We start from the raw sequence: 17,258 nt of genomic DNA on the forward strand, positions 1-17,258 counted from the left end.
AAGAACAGCAGCATCTGCAGGACACTTTGTAGTGTATTCACGTGTGTTGTCCGAAATCATTTTGATAATAACCACAGGAAAAGGCAAAACCAGTGTTATTATTCCCATTTTCTAGATAGAAAAACTACTAATTAATTATTTTTATTTCATTTCTAACATTTTGAAAACTCAAGAATAATTAAAATGTAAACAAGAACTATTAGCAGCTTTATCATCTCACCAATTTATCATACTTGCTTGATATTTTTTAAAAGAAATATAATTTATAGATACAATTAGAATTTTGGGAATAACTCTTTAATAGTAATTAATTTGTGGGGTTAATTATTGTTAATAAACATTCACACATCTCCTCCTTAGATGGGATGTACTTGCTCACCCCTTGACTTGCCCTTGGTCAGGTAGCTTCTCTGGACAATGGTATGAGGATTGAGGTGAGACTAAGGGTTTGAAATGTTTTGCATGAATATGCCTTATATGCTTGTGCTTCAGCCTTTATCTGAGAACATGTCCCGGCTAATCTGCTGGTCTGATACTTCCTGTGAGACAGTAAGAAATGTAAAGGTGTGACTTCTAGAAAACGTAGAGCTATGTTAAGTTTCCAACAGCAGCAAATACCAGATTCCCGATGTTAATTAAGTGCCTTCTATATATTTGCTTCTTTTAACCAATTGTGTCCTCTTTTTTTTTTCTTTTGACAGTTGTTTTTGAAATTGTGGCTGGAATTTTAACTAAATAAAATCGACGGATAAATAGAAATAGATAGACAAATAAATAAAAAGAGAAATACCCAGTCTGAGCCTATACAGGAAGCTCATAGCAAGTTTTCTGCTCGTTTAGGTTATAGAGCATCAGTGCAGATGGAGAAGCATATTATGGTCCAATGGAGTCCGGTGGCAAATTTTAGAAATGAAAATCATAATGCATTTCTTCTTTCATTCTTTTTTTTTTTCAGTTTAAAAATTTTTTAATTTGTTTCAAAGTTAAACCCAAGACACATTGACTTCATAGGAAATCCACTGAGACATGTTTTTCTAGGCTGAACACCTCTTTCCCTTTAGTCTCCCCCAACAGAGCATGCACATGTTAATTACTTCCATCTTATAATCACTGCTGTCCCACCACTATACCAAGATCACCTAAACTGTGTGTGTAGTATTCTGAATGCTCTTAGTTATACCCTAATTTCACTAACTGCAAAGTTTAGCTTGTTTTTTTTTGTTTTTTCCTGGGTTTTTTTCTTTTTTGCGGTACGCCGGCCTCTCGCTGTTGTGGCCTCTCCCATTGCAGAGCACAGGCTCCGGACGCGCAGGCTCAGCGGCCATGGCTCACGGGCCCAGCCGCTCCGCGGCATGTGGGCTCTTCCCGGACCGGGGCACGAACCCGTGTCCCCTGCATCGGCAGGCGGACTCTCAACCACTGCGCCACCAGGGAAGCCCTAGCTTGTTTTTTGATTTGGGATGATCTGCTGTAAACCAGAGCCAGTTACAGGCCAACATTCCTCTGGCTGAAACTCCATCACCTGCTTCACACTGGCATTTGGTAACATGATCAGTCTCACTTCTTCCATCACTTTGTAACAGTCAGCAGATGCTCTTGTGGCTTCACATTGTCTCACCGCAATTCTTCATGAAACGACTTGCAACTGGTACCCATATTGAAAGATGACCAGAACTTAGAACACAATTCTCACCAACCAGTATTAAGGTTGAACTAATGTTTTCTCTCCTCTAATAAAAATGTTTACATAGAGTCCTTGTTTTTGGTTTCCCATTTTTGCATTTAAAAGAGTAAAGAGGTTCCTCCCCCAGAAAAAGGGAAAAAGGATTCCATGATCACCACTGGTTTCTCTGAGTTGGGATTGTGTGATAAATCATCCACGAGCTCTGCTTACCCTTTGGAAAGAATAGAAGTCTATGGCTATTTTCAGCTGAGCTAGGAAATCATGAGCTTGCCAAAAGTCTCAGTTTCCCTTCCCCAGTGCCGTTCTTTCCATTGGACACACCCTCTTGACAAAGCTTCAACCCTGAATCAAACTTGGTATCTGGCTTCTCAGTGCCCACACCCAGGCTGCATGTGTAGCTGAGGGAAATCTCAAAATCGGGCCACTAGGAGATCCAGTTGTGGCCTTTGATGCTTCCCGAGGGTCTTCCTCCTTCCTGTCCCACTTGCAGCTACTTCACACACACACACACACACACACACACATAAAATTACAGCACATCCAGCCAGAACGAGTCCATATTTCCCCCTGAAGCTTTTCTGCGCATCTCCATTTCTACTCTCCCTCCTTTCTGGCCTCAGGAGAAAGGGTGCCCTGTGCTGGATGAGGTTAACCTTCCCCCAACACTCCTGCCCCTTGGAGATCTCTCCCCTGTGTCTTCTTTACCACCCCCTGCCTACCCACCCGGCATGAGCTCTTGTCCCTCAACCTGCAGAATCGTGTGAGTCTCTTCCTGTATTTTAAAAAACCCTTCTTTACCTATCAACGTCACTCTCTCTTTCCCATCACAGTCGGTCAAATTGTGATCATTTTTCAGTCTCTTTTGCAGGCTCCTCTTTTTCCAACAACCCTCTGGTGGCCTCCAGATTCCATCCTTGGCCCTCCTATCAGTCCCTGCACTTTGCCCAGATCATCTTATGCTCATCGATGCTTCCATTTTAGAGACTCAACACCATACCCGTACTATTTTTTTTTTTTTTTTTTTTTTTTTTTTTTTTGCGGTACGCAGGCCTCTCACTGTCGTGGCCTCTCCCATTGCCGAGCACAGGCTCCGGATGCACTGGCCCAGCGGCCATGGCTCGTGGGCCCAGCCTCTCCGCGGCACGTGGGATCCTTCCAGACCAGGGCACGAACCCGTGTCCCCCGCATCGGCAGTCGGACTCTCAACCACTGCACCACCAGGGAAGCCCTATACCCGTACTATCTTGACCTGCATATACCACAGACCAGACCCACCTGAACTCTTCAAATTCAGCATGTTCAAAATGGACTCATCTTCTCCCCTGCATATCTGCTCTACGTCTTGTACTTACCCACATTGGTGAGGGCCACCACCATCCTCCCCGGTCGCCCAAACCAGAAGCAGAAGCTGTCTGAGCTGCCTCATTGCTCAATACTTGCTGGAGAACTCATGCTACAGCACCTCAGGGAATCTCGCTGGCCTCCACCATCTTCCTTCCTATCAATCTGGTTGCTCTATCCTACCATCGCCAGTTACTTTGTTTCTTGTCATTTCTGATGAACTATGCTTGTTCTTATCCCTGTGTAACACAAATTCAAGTGTTCAAGATATGTCATTTCATTCATCGTCTATAACTAAACAATTTCAATCCATGTCAATTCCAGGTAGCCTCAATTATTTCAGTCCTCCTGTCCCTGCCCCCATTCCCAACTTTCCGTAAGAGAAGAAAGGTATGCAGAAGGGACTGACCACTCCAGGGAACATTGGGAACACGTGGTGTTTCCCTATGCCAAGCAGAATGTGGAGAAATTCTTGACACTATCCTACCTGTCTACTCAGGCAGCCACCTCTAGCGTCCCCACTGCACACATGCTAAATTGATGGAAAATCTATGTGGCTCGCTCCCTCTCTGGGCTCCTCTGAAAGCAAGCCTCAAGTGGCTTGGGCTCGTGGGTTGTTCCTGCCTCTCCAGGGCCACAGTCATGTATCCATCCCACCTTGAGGACTCAGCCTGGGACAGGGAAGGGCAGAAGAGGTCAGAGAGCACAGCTCCCTCTGGAGATACCTAATATCCTTCCAACTCTCTTTCTTTCCCAGACCAAGTACTCTTAACCACACCTGTGTCAGAAGACCGCTTTAGTCATCACACATCAGTCTGAAGCTAATGTTTGTGAATCAGCTTCATGTCCTGGACATTCTAGGTTTAAACTGTTGATTGTCAAGAGCTTACAGAGTTCAAAGACCTTATTTCAGCTGTGGCATTCTTCTTCTGAGACTACGGATGCCACTAACAATGGAGGAAGGGCGACGTGTGTGTACAAGGAAGGAGAAAAGCAGGGAATAAAACCACCTCTAAATGTCTCTCTGAGCATGATTCCAGGACCTCTCAGCTCTTCGTCCAAAGACCAGTCCTGCTATCTCATGCTCCAAGAAATATCCTTAACTCCTCCTCTACTTCACTCATACCTTTCCTCCTTCACTTCATCTCTCAAATTATCCCTTCACTTCCATTCCAACGGCCACAGTCTTAGATCAACTAATCTGCCAAGATGGATTTCTAACTGTCTCCCATCTTGCCCCTGACCTCCCCATCCTGCGCAATGACCAAACCAGAATTTCCAACCACAAATCTCATCATGTCCCCTCCCTGCTTAAATCCATCACTGGCCCCATCACCTTGAGCACAATTTTGGAATTCTTCAGCATAGCACAGAAGGCTCTTCAGTGGCTGCTTCTGTGTACGCGTGGACCTCAGCTCCCTCATACTGCCTCCGGCGCACAGCTGCTTCCAGTAGGGTTTCTAACCTCGCATCCTCTCTGTATTTTTCACGTTCCATTCCTTCTTCTCGGTAAGTGCAAATCCCCTCTTCACCACTGGCCTCACCACCCCAGCACCCCTGCTTCATTCTGAACTCAGTAGAGAAGGCACTAAGAACAATCCAATGGTGACGTTTTCTAAAGCAGCTTTCCAGAGAAACGACAAAGGGAACGGGTTTTCTTTAGTCCACAAAAAAGTGGCATAATAATAATTGTTTGCTGCACTTCATTTTCTTCCCAGCGCTTCTCCATTTCCTTAGCTTAAAGATGCCCAATTTTTTGTTTTTGTTTTTTTGTGGTACGCGGGCCTCTCACTGTTGTGGCCTCTCCCGTTGCAGAGCACAGGCTCCAGACGTGCAGGCTTAGGAGCCATGGCTCACGGGCCCAGCCGCTCCGCGGCATGTGGGATCCTCCTGGACCGGGGCACGAACCCGCGTCCCCTGCATCGGCAGGCGGACTCTCAACCACTGCGCCACCAGGGAAGCCCATGCCCACTTTTCATACTGCTTCCTGGATGGGAAGACATAGCCTATGTGTGGCTTTTGGGCCTCACATATTCAGGTCCTGAAGAGACTCTAGTAAGATCCCAGGGCCTAGGAAAGGGGATCAGTGCCAGAGAGCAGGCGTGATCTTAGATGGTGGTGAGCCCTGCGCACTCCACCCGTGGGTAGGTTTGGAAATTTCAAGATTGGGAAGACCTGTGCCTTCCCTCAGTGAAGTCCAGGAGCTGGAACATCAGCCCCTAGGGTTCCCGTGACCAGAAAGCTGCAGGAGCAGAAGAAAGGTCTGAATAGTGAGTCTAGGGAACAGCCCTGAAACTGCCGCGTTCCCCCCAGGTCCAGGATGGCATGAGCAGGGGCTTAGGAAAGGTAAGAAAGGATTTCCTGTTTCCAGTATGCTGTGGGAGTGGGGAATGTTTTCTTTGTGTGCTGAAGAAAAGCAAGATGTGGATAACACTGAAGGAAGATGGGGACTAAATTGACTGAACTTACCTTCTGCCACCCGAAGGAATGGGGCATTTTCAGTGAAATCTGTTTCAGTTACAGATAAGCTTCTTACATGCTTGTTGTAGACTGAGGTTCATACTTATACCTCCCTCTCCTCCAGTATAAACCAAGGAGCACTTTATTACCAACTCTGGGGTTTGGGAGGGACAAAATATGAGTAATCTGAATTGTTCATTGATTTTCACTTGAGATCAGGCAAGAAGAAATGGGTTTAAAAGGAGGTAGGAAGGATTTCAGTTGGACTTGAGGGAGATTTTCTGGAACATAAGGACAACACCAGAAAAAGGGTATGATTATGTCATTTTAAAAAGAGAAGATTGGCCTGTAAACCTTCTGAAATAGTCTTTCAGATTTTGGCTCGTGATGAGTTAAAATAAATAAATCAAGCCAGTTCACAACATGTACTTCACCCAGGAGAAAGCAGTTTGGGCCAGCCCCGCCTTGGGTCGTCGCCACACACACCCCTGACTCAAGCTGCTCAAGGTAGAATAATCTAACGACCAACCCCTGACTTGTACACAGCAACACCCCCAGTTGCCGAGTCACTGGACGCAGAGGACACAAGGGTTTTCTGCAAGTTCAAGTTTGTATACACATCTGAGTAACAGACTTGATGTACGGGACTTTCTTTCTCACAGTGAGAGAGGAGACAGGGAGTCAGGACTGTTCTTGTATTCAACCTAAGAGTTTAGGCTTTTCTCAGATTTTAAACTCTTCAGTTCTTGAAAATATGTGACCAATAGTAATTATTATTTTGATGGTTAAAAGTCTTACCAGGGTGTAAGTACTTACACAAATATTCCAGGGTGGCAAGGCTGGTGAAAATTTTTATCAGTTCAGTTGCCTATGCCTCTATTGGACTGCATGGAACAAAAATGGTCATCTATTTTTTAACTCTCCAGATATATTACATTGCGACACTTTTGTTGTACAATGATGACAGTCTAATTAAAATTGGAGGGAGCCTGGTGACATGCTTCACACAGAATCACACCTTATTTTAATAAGTCCAAATTCTCTCCTGTCCATTTAAAGAAAGCAAAGCAAAATGATCACTGTTTTAACTGCTAGGTTTCAGAATGTTAATGACGAAATAGAGTTGTAAGATGCAGTGAGCAGGGAGAAAAATCCAAAGAACATATTCACACATGTGCCGGCACAAACACGCACAGATTTTATGAGGGCTGGTGTTTACCGAGGGCCGTATTTATAGCTCTGTGTAATTTATAGCTTTTAAATGTAATGGTATAATGCAAATAAAGTTTTTTCTTCCCAAGCAATGAGCTCATGAATAAACTTGAAAAGGATGCTAGGCTGGAGACAGAGATGGGAAGAGGAGGCTGAGAATGAATCAGCATGCCCTGCTTTCGCCAGCAACTGTCACTTACAACCCTGGGATCAGTTCCCCGCTCAGCATGAAGACTCAGGGCTCGGCTATGTGTGACACAGCGCTGAACAATTCCCATCCGAGGCAACAGAGCAGGAATGCTGCTCAGCCCACCGTGCAACAAAAATGTATGAAATCGCATTAGCAGAAAAACAAGATTTCTGGGTCTTATCACAGAAAGGCTTTTTTCCCCTCCTAGATGAATGTTCACCTCTAATTGAACAACTGCTACCCTCTTTATTTCTACCTGAAAGTGGCTTTTATAACTCATAATTAAGGGCAGGATCTTTATAATCCCATCAGGATGGAATGTCTTTTTAGTGCCTAAATGCTGTTCATTAACAGGATATTTAAGGCTGTTGTTTTTTTTTTTTCCAGTGGTTAATTGGACCACAATTCATTTGCATGTCCTGAACAGGCATTTTAAGTCTATACAAGAAGAACTCCATTTAGACACTTTCTAAAACACATTCTGGAAGGCTGGCATCCTTGACCCTTGTAAAACAAACACGACATGCGATGTGATTTGTACTTGAGAGGGAAATCACAGCAGGGAAAAGAGCTAAAACCAAATCAGCCGTTCTCTAAATCAATTTGATAAAGTTGTTTTTAAGAGAGAAAGAAATTATACAGTATAATAATTTCTAAAAGTTGATGCCTCTTCATTAAAACAAAAATGGTATAAAAGTTCTGTAAGAATCCAAATGTAGAATTTTCCCCAAAGGAACTGTGTGTGTCACAGAAGCAGGGGTGGACAGCACTCCTGGGTGTTCACAATGGACTTTTGGAGGTTGGGGAGGCTTAAGGGTTAATTAGGTTAAAATACATGGCTGATTTTATGGGAAAGCATTATCTGTTCTACTCACAGGCTGTTAGATTTGGAAGAATATGGATACTATAGGTAGAACAATTCATTTAATAGCTCCAAATAGTACCTCTTCAGCAGGTGAAAACAAGCCCAGCCAGAAAGTTATCAAATGATACAAAGTTATGAAATAAACACATTTTTCAATAGAAACAGATATTTGAGTTTTGTACACTTTGCTTTTTTAGATTGCTACCCACCTACACTAACAGGCTCAGATCAGCCTTTCATATGCAATTCGCTTTATTTTCCCCACAAAATTCTATGTCTTTTCAATCAATCCTTGTGCATACGGACACTAACCAAAGCTATTTAGTCCTGAGGCTAACCTAGTACTAGCAACCCTTTTCTCTCTACCTTCCCTTCACAGTAACTCTCAAGCACCCCCAAAACCCTCCAATCATGGATAATTGCAGGGCTCCAGGATCCTTTAAAGAACAGGTTGGTAAACTGGCAGGCCTTCCAACTGGTAATTCCCTCAAATTTCTTCTAAGAATAAATACAGACCTTCAGCTAAAGGCATGCTGCTGAATTGGACACTTATTTCAAAATTCTCTATAAAAAAATAAAGAACATTATCTCCGTGTTCTGATTTTTTTCAAGGACAAAAAGTCAATAAGTCTTCTAAAATTTATAGAGCTGTCTATAGAAGTTATCTTAGTAATTGTCTACCATCATATATATACATATATATAATACCAAGACTCAGATTAAGTGATTTATCCAGTCTCTCAGCCAATCTAGAACTCAGATCTCTGTTTTGAAGGTTGAGCTCTTTCTACAGCAGTATTCTGCATCTGAGGTTTATTTAATTTATTAAATATCATGTATTACTATAAATTAAGTGGTAAGTTGAGATCACTACATTTCTAACAACCCCTTGAATAAAAACTGCTTACAAATTGATGACAAAAAGCACAAACAAGAAAAGCAAGCAAACAGACAAAGCCTTGTAGGATGAGTTTAAATAGAATACACAAAAATTAAATTTTAGGAATTATTTTTAAATTCTTGAGCCATAGATTAGATTAAGAACATGTTGCTTTAAAAATAATTTACTTAAGTTTTTATTTTATTCGCAACTCATTATGAATATAATTAGATATAAAAACTTTTCATAGTAATTTAAGCCTCTTGAAAATAAATCTTAAATATAGTGGCATGCATTTAAATCCATGGGTGTGAATTTAAGTTCCATGGTATGATTTTAAAATGCATGGTATGTATTTAAATGTAATGGAAGGAATCTGATGTTTGGTCTCACTCATTGAACGGATTTTAATTAAAATAAGAACTTTGGCTGTTCACCTAATTGGAGTAAGTGTTTGCTCTAGTTATTCATATTTTAAGAAAAATTTTATCTCAAGATAAATTTTATCTCACTGTATCTCAATAAACGTTACTATTATTATATTTAACATGTTATAAATAAAATATATATTAACATACAGACACTATCCAAAATGAAAATCACTTAAAATTACCTATTACATGCTGATAATAATTGCTAAAACTATTTTGTGTGAAACGTAGCACCATTATGGTTTTCTCTAAGAGAATTTACAGTTTTGTGAACTGTCTCAAACTGAACTCAAATTAACTGACTCTGTGTCTTTGTGCAAATAAACAAATAACTGTTTTATCGAAAGGATGACAAATGCAGCTTTTGGGGTTTTTTTTTATTTTATTTTTAGCCCTAGTAAATTATAATGATCTCAATGTCTAAAACCCCCAATGACAAAAAGACTGGAAATCCCTTCAATACTTTATCAGAAATGTAAAGAATATATTTTACACCAAAGAATACACCAATATAGAAATGTTTACATATTTTAAGTAAACAAAAATACCTTTTACTGACACAAGGTATCAGACAAAAAATATAATGTACATGAAACATTTTTGCTACATAAAGTTTGATGATTAAGCAATCGGAAGAATAAGGATGCTATCATTTTTGTATGTTGAAGTATGCAGAAATCTTAACCTGAAATTACATTCATGAATCAATTCAGATGTATTTTTGTATAAGTGCCTTTAGAATTATTTTTATTTTACTATTTTATTAGAGATGTCTACCTTACATAATTCATCAAGAAATAATACAAAATGATTTACTAACATACATCCTTTTGCAGAGATTTACTTAAGAATTTCTCTGAATATTGTTCATCCAGAGTTTTCTTTAAGTGCTTACAAATTTATTCTCAGTCAATAAATTCCAATAATCTGCCCTTAGGATAATAGTAATTAAATGTAGCCCTTAGTATTATATCATTTTTGGCAGAAAAAATCAGTTTTGCACAACAATACAAATTTCTTTCAATTATGAAAAAGAAAAGTTGAAATGGACCTAGTAAAAGGTCTATGATTAAATATATCAAACTTCTATTTTTTAAAAAGCAAAATTATTGCAAAAGTCACCTTGAAGTTTGTTTGATTTATAAACTTATCAGCACAGATTTTTCCAACCTACTTCTACAATAAACATAGCTATGCTATATAAAACAGAGGTGGTTTGTTTCATTTCATATTGTGTTTTTTTCTTAGATCATTTTAGCTCAAAATGCATTAGTAATGTCTACATTGTGGACAGGATTAAGTTTATGTTTTCACTATTAAGACCCTTTCTGCCCAAGTAGGATGCATGGAATATGTCGCCCAAGATTTATATGAAGAAAATGTTTCTTATCTTAAAAAATTAGCTAGTTAACAAAGATATTCTTAATGAGACGCAGAATTGATTTATATTTTATTTATAGAAGACCATAATAATGCTGAATACACTCACAATTTATTTTATTTGTAAGTTTATTTTATTGTGTTAAATATAATGTTTAGAATAACATTTCCAGTGCAACTATAATGTTTAGAATAACATTTCTAGTGCTTTGGGTACTAAGACATCAAAAAAACCAATGTAGCTACATTTTACTTTTAAAAAATTTCAGATTCTTATTCTACTTTACTGATATTCAAGGAAAAAGTACTGTATAAGAATAAAATTATTTTATTAACTCTTAGATTTGACTCTAAAATGTAAAGTGAAAAACTAGTGAGAATTACTTTCTTAATGAAGAAATTTGTATCATGTTTTGATTATATTATCAAAGTCTACCTCAACAGGCTTTAATAATCTATATAGGCACTTATCATTCTTTGCCTATGATATGATTATATACATGGATCATCCAAAAAAAAAAAAGATCAAATAGCAACCCATAGAGTTCAGTGAAGTGAGTGCATACAAAAATCAATAGCCACAGTCTGACATGCAATGCCTAGAAATAACCCTACAAGATATGAGCAGGACCTATTTACAGAAAACTGTAAACTTTCATGGAGGAATAATAAAAGGTAAGCTGAAAATATTAGAAACACTTCATATTTATGGATAGCACAATGCATGAGTGTAATTCCTCCTAAATTAATTTTATATGTTAATGAAAACCAAATAAAAATAACATGGCAATGAGGTTTTATCTGAGATGGGAGACACTTTCCAAAATGATTAGGGAAAAATTAACAAGAAAGAATAGCCCAGGGCTTCCCTGGTGGCACAGTGGTGGAGAGTCTGCCTGCCGATGCAGGGGACACGGGCTCGTGCCCCGGTCCGGGAAGATCCCACATGCCGCGGAGCGGCTGGGCCTGTGAGCCATGGCCGCTGAGCCTGTGCGTCCGGAGCCTGTGCTCCACAACAGTGAGAGGGCCGCGTACCACAAAAAAAAAAAACAAATAGCCCAGGAATATTTTAACCAAAACAAGAAGAGTGTTATGTTTATAAGTATTGTAAGATTTCAATGTAAGTGATACGGTATTGATAAAAGCATTAAGACAGATTAATAAAGCAAAGCAGTTCAAAAATCCTAATACATAAGAAATAGGTGTATTGTAAAAAAGCATCATAAACAAACGCAAAATAGATGGAATATTTATTCAGCAAAGACTTGGAAAGTTATCTATTTGAAGAATAATTAAGATAAGCACTTAACTTATGTCATACTAATGATTCTATTACAGATTTTAGTGTGAACAATGAAACTATAAAATACTAGGTGAAAACAGATTTTTTAAACTGGTATGAAGATACAAAAGAATTTTCTAAAATAAAGGCAATGAAAGAGATAAAGGAAAAACGATGTAATAAAATTAATAAGACTTTTGTACTTTAAAAAAAAAGCACAAGAACATAAACAAAATATAAAAGTAAACATATAATTGAGTAGAAATAATTTTGACAAGAGGTGGCTATCCTCAGCACATAATAAAAGGCTCTAAAAATCACTAATACTCTAATAAGGAAGAACATGTACAGATAATTCTTGATTGGAAACACATTAATTACAACAAATATATCAAAAATTACCATACTCATTACTAGAGAAACATGCAATTAAGCCACAATAATATTTATAATCTGTACAATCGACAAAATATACTTTAAATGTTAATTTAAGTAACTCATACAGTATTTGTAAGAATGTAAATTGATTATTAATTTTAAGAAAAAAAACTGACAATTATCTGAAAATTGTCATATGTTCATAGTCCCTAAAACAGTAATTCTACTTCTAAAGAAATAATCATAGATAGGTGCACAGATGTATATGCAAAGATGTTCATTGCAGTGCTATTTATAGTAGAGAAACATTAGCAATAATCAAAATGTCCAACAGTAGGTAAATAGCAAAATAAACTATGACCTGGGGACTTCCCTGTTGGTCCAGTGGGTAAGATTCCATGCTCCCAATGCAGGGGCCCAGGTTCAATACCTGGTCAGGGAACTAGATCCCATACACATGCTGCAACTGAGTTTTCATGCCACAGCTAAGAGGTTACCGCATGCTGCATCTAAATATCCTGCACGCAGCAACAAAGATCCCACGTGCTGCAACTAAGACCCCGTGCAGCCTAAATAAGTATATATATATTTTAAATAATTTAAGAAAAGTAAACTATGACTTATAATTCAGGAATTTGGTAGAATATTATTCAGCCATTATAATGATGCTTCCAAAGCATAAGACTTGGAAATTTTTCATGATACAGTGTGAAATGAAAATTCAAGACTCAAACATATTTTTATAACTATTAAAATAAACAGTCATTTAAAAATAAACATAAAACAAAATATTGGTAAGTTTAAGTATAATTTTTATTTTCTTCTTTATACTTTCCAAAGGTCTTACAGTGAAATATTTTCCTTTTATAATTATAAAATTCCTTTAAATTCTTTTAAAGACATAACTTCATAAATTGAAATTACTGGATAACAATTAAGGTGAGATAGAGTACAAACAGATATAGAAATACATATAAGTATGCTGCTACTATGTATATGTATATACATATATATCACAATATCATAATAAACAGTTACCTTAAATCAGTTTTAAGTAGCATCCACTCATGTGTTTACATTAATTTTCTGTCACAAGGTAATTTACTAGCAGAGGATGGCCTTTGCTTTTCCCCTTTGTATTAAAAGAGTTTCATAAAGCTTAAAACTAGTTTAGTTCTCTACTGACTTCCTCCCTACTTATCCTTTTTGTCTTCATTTTTTTAAATTAAGATTTAATTGACATATAATATTGTATAAGTTTAAGGAGTACAATATGTTGATTTCTTACCTTTATATATTGCAATATGATTATTGCACTAGCATTAGCTAACACCTCTATCATGTCACATAATTATCATTTACTTTTGGGGGTGAAAACGTTTATGATCAAGTCTCTTAACAACTTTGAGGTGTATGGTACAGTACTGTTGACTATAATCACAATGCTGTACATGAGATCTCCAGAACTTATCTTCTAACTGCATGTTTGGACCCTTTGACCAACATCTCCCCAATTCCCTCACCCTGCAGCCCCTGGTAACTACTATTCTATTCTGTTTCTTTTTCTTCATTTTTCTGATAACTCAAATTCTTTTCAAACAAGTAAGATATAAATAAATACAAATACGACTGTCATTTTCACATAGACCTGATACTATTGCCTGGGCTTCCCTGTAATTTTTATTTTAAACCTTCATTAGGCAGCTGATTGGCCCTCAGGAATGGCTTCTGCATGGAGATGCCAATGTCTGGACCTGGAACTCAATTCTGCCAGAGACTGCAACTCTCCAGGCCTGCCTCTCCAGTTGTTTATTCCCCAAAATGTAAATATTCACAACCACAAAAAAGCCTTTGCAAACCATTTCCGGCAGGAGGAATTCCCCGCAGAAGGAAATCACTAAAGCATACATATCTTTCCTTCTTGCATTAGGGCTGGAGAGTGTCAATATCACATTTTCACTGTTCCAAGTGTATCTAAAATAAATACGAGGGATTTCCCTGGTGGCGCAGTGGTTAAGAATCCGCCTGTCAATGCAGGGGACACGGGTTTGAGCCCTGGTCCAGGAAGATCCCACATGCCGCGGAGCAACTAAGCTCGTGAGCCACAACTACTGAGCCCACGCGCCTAGAGCCCATGCTCCACAATAAGACAAGCCACCGCAATGAGAAGCCCACGCACCACGATGAAGAGCAGCCCCCGCTCACCGTAACTAGAGAAAGCCCACGCACAGCGAGACCCAACACAGCCCAAAATAAATAAATGTATTAATAAATAACTAAATAAAATAAATACGAAATAGAACTATATAGTTTTTAAGGAAAACCTAGACTTCTGAATCTATCAGTGACTTCCTAGAAATCCCACATAAGTGCAAGAAAATGATGCAAAATTCCAGGAGTGTTATGCATTATGTCCTTTATGAGGAAGAATGAAGCTTTCCACAGTATAGTTTCTGGGTAAAAATGGAGTCTCTGTATTAAAGTTCAAGCAACAATGTAATTGTAAATAGAATATGTCATTTTGTTAAAACGGTGACTATTTTAGCAATGAATTCACCAAGAAAAGAATGTAAAATAGAGATTTAGATTTCTTGAAGCAGAAAGTTATCTCAGTGAGTATACATTACTATTCTGACCTTAACTGGAAATCCGTAATTCTAAATTGAAGATTTTCTTATCAGTAGTTTACAATTGAGATTACAACATAAACTTAAATAATTCAGGTAATTAATGCAAAGTGAATTTTTTATTTGAATTATCAATAGTTACCTCAAGTTATTAGCCTTGCCTTCTGTTGCAACCCTGATCATCGCTGGTTTAGGGAATTGAGAAATAATTAGTATTATTCTTTCTAGTGTTGTGCTTTTACTAGTTCACACAGTTCCTGGTTAGGAAAAACTACATGTCTTGAGTGTGTGTGTGTGTGTGTGTGTGTGCGTGTGTGTGTGTGTGTTTGCGTGTATTTGCTTGATGTTCAAACATATTGAGTATATTATCTGTAATGGTACACAAGCAAAAGGGAGAATCTTAAAAACTAAATTCTAACATCAATAATTGTCTCACACTACTACACTTGAAGATTTAATGAAAAATATTAACCACTATTTCCAACATTCTGATTTAAACATGATAACCTTCTATATTTAAAATTATTTTTATTATCATCCCTTTTTTTCAAGCGGAGGGAAATAATACTATGTTTATTTTTTTCTGCAGGATAAATATCAATTTATCATAAGGGAATTAAAATCTGTCATGGAGCCAATTACTAAATTAATAATTTAATAAGTAATTTCACCTTTGTATAATGTAACTCTAAACATTATACTTTGTTGGCAAGACCATTAACTCTGATTATATCAAACAAGATTTCTCCCAAACAGACCAAATGTTAAACCGTTATTTAGCGAACGAATAATTGATTTTCAAACGTTTATGTCACTTGCTTATCTGATAGGAAATAGCCTTCCAGTGTTGATTTGTAGAAGAGGAACTGAATGTTTAAACTTAAACAAGAAGAGGAAACCTCTGAAAAAATATTCCCTCTAGTAGAGTTAAGCTTATAGCCTTTGAAGGTTTATTTATGGTCTTTTTTAAACAGATTATTTTACATTTAACTTTTAACGAAACTGAATAACACAAATGAAAATTACTATTGCTCTTATTCTTCTGATTTTAGGTCTAAGGATCCAAGAGGCTTAAATGACAAAAAAATAGGTTGCTATGTTGCATTGACATCTGGTGGATTCAAGCAGTTATTACAAGGTTGCCGATAGCTCTGAATTTAACGACGTTAAAGCAGAAAGACATGTAAAGATCATCTCTAGTCTAAGCCAGTAATTTTTCAGTTATGAAACTGAGGCAAAGAGAAAGTAAATTTGTCAGAAATATTTGAAGAATGTTGAAAATACATTAAATAAATATAGCATTGGCCATGGTAAATAGAAATTCAATTTATGAAGCAGAAAACAAATACTGACATAGAATATATATATAGTTATAAAGTATATATAAAGTATTTTCACCTTTTTGGCAGGAAGATGGGGTTTCATTACACTGCTCTCTCTGCGTATGTTTGAAATAAAGAGATTTTCAAAGAAAATGTAAAACTGTAAAATGTTTTGTGAAGTAAAATATATACATGTATTTCTGCTATTATGATAAAGAACTTTGGCTTTTTAATTTACCTGAATGTGAAAAGAGATGAGACAAGAAGAGAAAATAAGGACTAACGTTGCTTCTGCTCTCTGTGTATTTTAGCAGTCCTCTGAGGTGATACTTCTTAAGGAGGAAATAATGAATCAAGGCATTTCCTTCTCAAGCTCAAATACTTTGCCTCTTAAAATCCTTCCTCAAAGAAACTTGAACACAGTATCACAAGAGAGAACAATCTTCTGTGTGGCTTTTCAGACATTGGCTCTCCCTGTCCACGTGACTTTCCTCTCCCTGGATGCACGTGGCGGATGCCTGTGCCTCGGACGCCTGTGCCTCACAGCCTACTCTCACCCCAACCCAGAGTCCTTCCTAGAAACAACTCTGAAGAGCCTTCCTGGCTCTCTCCATTGGTAGTTTCCTTGCATACTCTCCCTACAGCACCGGACACATAATCTTATATGTGTTTGTTTCTCTTCCTAGACTGTAAGCTTCTGTAGGGTAGGGACCCAGCCTGTTGGCCTTTCTTTCCAGTGCCTAACTTCTGGGAAATAGTAGGTGCTCAGTTAGTGCCTGCCAAATCATATGTGCTATGGTACTATTTCCTGCAGGCCTTGCTAAGTTTTACATTGCTCCCACTACCAAAAATCCCTGTTATTAACTTCCCTTACTAATATTAAGTTTTGAAAGATTCCATCTAGCAGAAAACCAGTATTTCTGAAGTAATAATACCCTTAACCAACTTTGTTGATCAAAAGACAGTACTTGCCTGTCAGAATTTCTAAGGGTCCCCATCCAGCTAAGAAGTTCTCATCTGGAGTGTGTCCAAGAAATTCCTACTTAAGCACAAGTTTATTATCATCTGGCCTAGAAACCTAGAGAATTAGCAAGACATAGGAGGTTATTTTTTCTTTTGGCCACACTGCGGCATGTGGGATCTTCGTTCCCCTAGTGGAGTCTTAACCACTGGACTGCCAGGGAAGTCCCAAGACATAGGAGTTTT

This window comes from Neophocaena asiaeorientalis, unplaced genomic scaffold (assembly GCF_003031525.2).
Source record: "Neophocaena asiaeorientalis asiaeorientalis breed wild unplaced genomic scaffold, Neophocaena_asiaeorientalis_V1.1 scaffold5, whole genome shotgun sequence".
In the NCBI taxonomy this organism is placed as follows: Eukaryota; Metazoa; Chordata; class Mammalia; order Artiodactyla; family Phocoenidae; genus Neophocaena; species Neophocaena asiaeorientalis.